Source organism: Cylas formicarius, unplaced genomic scaffold (assembly GCF_029955315.1).
Source record: "Cylas formicarius isolate icCylForm1 unplaced genomic scaffold, icCylForm1.1 PGA_scaffold_4__25_contigs__length_36172078, whole genome shotgun sequence".
NCBI classification, from domain to species: Eukaryota; Metazoa; Arthropoda; class Insecta; order Coleoptera; family Brentidae; genus Cylas; species Cylas formicarius.
Genome location: NW_026844334.1, coordinates 14,969,202 through 14,974,018, shown reverse-complemented (window position 1 = coordinate 14,974,018; position 4,817 = coordinate 14,969,202).

Sequence of the window (4,817 nt, the reverse complement as noted above, 5' to 3'; positions counted from 1 at the left end):
TTAATATATTTCTATTATGTGTCAGTTTCGTTTATTTGACTCGAGAGTACATCTTTATATTGACTTTTGCTTCGTTTGTGTAAGTGGAAAAAGGTGTAAAAAGAAATTACAGAAAACGATCTCATTGATGTTGCATTCTGTTTATTTTTAATTGATTTTTATTTATTCATTCATTTAAGTTAAGTAAGTAAGTTTGTAAATTAAACACAATATGTAGGCATTGTAGGCATCTATATTACATCCAGTGTACACAATCTGATGTCCGCTGAACGTCCGTTCAAATGTTCGCATTCATGAAGGTCCTTATGGACATCTGTATGTGCTGGTACGGATTCATGTAACACATACTATTCCTAACACAATTCCAAAATATAAGAGTTATTTAAAAAAACACTGTCGATTTTAAGTTGCAGTATTATTGCATTGTTCTTGCGAAGTTGTACTAATTAAATTAGAAGTGGACAATTTCTGTATTCTTTAAAAAACATTGAATTTATAACCGCCAAGTTAGGCATTATAAGCAGATGATGTAAAATTGCCTGTTAAAGTTTTCTCTCTGGACTGAATATGAACGGTAACAAACCTACGAATCCTCTCCCATTGCGACATTCAAATTACCTATTAAAGTTCAATCTATTTGCGCGTTTATCTCGCAGGAATTAAAGTTTCGCCAAAGCGGATAACCGTCCATTAGGAATGACGTCAGCAAATCTAACAAATCAATTATTGACGATCGCAAGGGGTTGAAGCAGCAGCGGCAACAGAATCGAACCGAGCGAGAGAGACACCCTTCCGAAATCCACCCCAGGCGGGGCATTAAAACAATGTGCAAAAACGAGTTCAGAAATTACACAATCCACCCCATTTTTGGAGCGGCTACGGCGGCGGCGGCGGCCCGATAAAAGCCCTCCATTCAGGTTTCCAATAAAGACGTATTAAAAGCGAACAGAGAGACGAACCCTTCGATTCCAAATTGTTGTCGAACTGGACCTACGGACTGCCTGCAATACAGGGGGATGTAAAACTCGATATTCCCCAAAATCTCGCAAAAATGAAGGGTGCTGCCGTAGCCGGAAAGGGAAGTCGTACAGTCTGATCTAATGTTGTATCATCGTCAGTGGCGGAGCGCATTCGCTTAACTTAACATAAAGTTTTCCTTAATTTAATATTCCCTCTGATAAATACGTTTGGCCAATAAAAAATGTTTCAAAAAACCTTTTTATGTTAGCGAACTAAAGACAAAGTGCTAATTGATATCAAGTGTATTTTTTTCAAACTGCAGTGTGTGAAAATCACTTACAGGCAAGAACCATTAATGTGAAAATTTTCAGTAAATTGTGGGCAAAAGTGAAATAATCGACTGTATCCCTGAAACCACGAATTGCAAATATTTTCGGTAAAAAAATTGTAACTAGCTTTAATTTCTCATAAAAAACTAATTCAATAGTACCAAAGTTACACATGTGTAATTTTAATGATTCTCAGCGCGACAACGAATATGGGATGGCTCTGTTCATATTTCAGTTTACTTGTAAATTTATAATTAGAAAATTGAATTCACAATTACTGTAACCAATTTTGCTTACGCTATATACAGTATTTAAATTTCACTTATATAAGCCTGGCTTTTATGAAATCTACTAATAATAATTAAGTTAACACTGAAATATTTAAAAATTGAATATGTATGGAAAATATTAAAAAATGAAACTAATTTGACAAAACCAATAGATGTTTAATACGTAAAATGTTTTTCTTCATCGTATATTTTAGAATGATCTCTGACTATATGCTTTAGTAAAATGTCATTCATTAATGAGATAGAGTGTATAAAAATTTAGTTTTTGAAATTGTTATTTTCTGTAGCTCCAGCTAAAATATCAACGTGGAAACTTGGATTTGGGTTCATTTCGAGGTGGGGATTAAGATTACGAGTGATGAAAAAAAAAAGATGAAAAAAGTATACCAGATTTTTTTCGATTTCCATTGTTGCATATTTTATTCAAACTCTAATCTCTGGCTTAAAAATAGTTCATTAAGAATGGGTAGGCTATGGATTAGAAATGAACACATTCACATTGACTTTAGCGTTGATATTATTAATCTAAATAAAATATTTTTCAATGTTATTTTAAAAATAACTTCAAGTACTAAATAGGTTAGGCATAATGAACATTCAAAGAATCAATCTTGCAATGCTCAAATCAAATTCTGAATAAAAGTTTGTGACAGCATTGTTGCCGACGAATTAATCAAAAAAAGATCACCAAAATCAAGAAGACGGTTTGCGAGGAAATTGGCACCAATTTTTTGTGATGTTGAATATGTATAAAAATCCAATTATCTCATAAACATAATATCAAAATCATAATCTTCAAAAAAAAGTAACGGAACGGTAGAAACAAAGTTATGGAATCAAATAAAGAGATTATAGGGTATAATTAGCGCCCTCTACTTATTATGTGAAAAAATTTAATAACATCATGAACAGCCTATAGGTCTAATTATTAATTTAATCAATTCAATCAATCATATCGACTTCTAGTGAGGCTAGAACGCATTTTTCTATGGGTCATAAAAACTGTGAATACAATATACAATACAAAACAAATGATTTATTGTTCGAAAATAGTACATAGTACACAAAAGAAAAAGATTAGACTATCTTACATCTTCCATATAGTTTCACAATTGTTGGTGGTTAGTTGACTTGATCCCTTAAACATTTTTTAAATCTACAAATAAAAAAGACAGATAAGGTAATATTTTATTCAATAGAGAAGGCGCTAAGTAAGATAATGATACCTTAAGTTAAATGTCGAGGTATTTCAAAAGTACTTAAAAATATTACACGCTATGATGCTTTTAAGCAGATTATTTGGAGTTATTATTTTTAATTATTTGATAAAGAAGCATCAAAGAGAAATATACCGTGCAATCATTAACCGTTTAAGCAGTCCCGGAATGGGGTTGGTGTTTGTTCTCTATATGGCACATTACAAATTGGAATTATTACGAGGATGCAGTAAATCGCCATCTGCGGCATCAATTAAACCAGTATTAAAAAGCAGCACAATAGAAAATAAATATAAAACAAAAATATAGCGCAAAATAAAGGCACCGTGTAAAAAGCAGCAACTAATGAACGAAACGAAGCTCTATATGTAGCATCATACATAAAAATTGTTTCCGGTATTTAGGGTAACATTTATGCACTCGCAGAAGCGAAAGTCGCTCATGCACTGAAAGTATTCGAACGGGAGGAGAAAAAGGCCATTGGCTGGTTTGATCTCCAGTAATATTATGATTAATCAGTAAGTGATTTTTTTTAAGGACAAAACGTAGTGCACGTGTGTCCATCCAACTATCAGTCGATTTAAGATGGATCGAATTTTTCTTTAACAACGGATTAAATCCTACACGAAAAAGGAATAATTGTGTAACCCGAACAACAAAAGTGTTTTTGAAATATTATTCGTGGATCCTTTCGAACGTTAGACTTGCAAATCGTCGGCCGTTCTCAGGTAAAATATCTCCTTTGACCGTCAGGTAAATACGTGAAAAGCGAATTTTTGCTTCTAGCTGTCTCTTTCTGGTGTGGGGGTTCAAGGGACGCAAGAAAAGGGCGAATAATGGTCATATTGGGACCTGCATTGAAAGCTCCAGATTTGTATAAGATTTGGGTACGCAATAATACGTGGGAACATAACACTCCAGGAAACGGATTGGTGGTGGCCCAAGAAATGTTTACGTCTAGAAAGGTAATTTGTGCAATTAAGGCGGGAAATAAAAAAAAACTAAATGGAACAACATTGAAGAACGTTTGTTTTTCTTTTCAATGAAGATACATATCCATGTTGTTATTTTATAAAGAATTCGAGGAAAAGCAAAAACCAGCGGAGTAGTTCTAGGAGAAACTAAATATTATAAATATATAAATTATAAAAAACCCGAATTTTTTATTCGAGCTTGTTCAACAATTTCATTAATCATATATTAATATATAAATAAATATTATATTCCCTCCTCTAACTGCCACATTTTGAATGTATACCAGAAACAAAAGCCTGCAGAAAATTGTTTGTGGATTTAAAATATTACTTTTAATTTTACCTATTTTAACAAATATTTTTATAAAAAATACAAAGTAGGGTTCAATAGGTTGCGACTTACTGAAAGCGAGAACCGCATCTAATAAGAATAATAATAGTCTTTATTAAAAATTGAGATACATGATATATAATACTAAATTCCCAAATGGCGTCTGACCAAGTCAGCTAGTCAACATTAACCCAACAATATTAATCTATATATGATACACAATTATGACAATACAATTTGTAACAAAAGAACCCGTAGCAAAGAAAAATATAAACAAAAGAAAAAAAAATTAAGTAATTATAGAAATAATTTTGTGATTTATTAAAAGACCAAAAACCAAATCACCACTTTATTTATCTAATAACACGCCTTTAATGTTGCTTTTTACAAAACTTCTGGATTCCTCCTGCGTCGGTTTTTGCTGAGTCGAAATTGCTGACGTTTCGCCAATCATACTGTTGAATAGGATAAAAGGTTAACGTTAAAAGTCAATGCGAGTCGCGTATAAATCGCATTTTGATCCCTACGGACGAAATTTTACGTTGCAAGGTTTTCTCGCCCTTCTAAATAAACTTTTTGGTAAATTCACGTCAAAACACTAAAGCAGTAAAGAAATGTATTAACTCAAAAATGTTGTTATCTACTTAATAACTAAATAAATAAATCAAAATATTACAAGCACTAATGTTTACTTATTAAATAGAAGGAAAGGAATA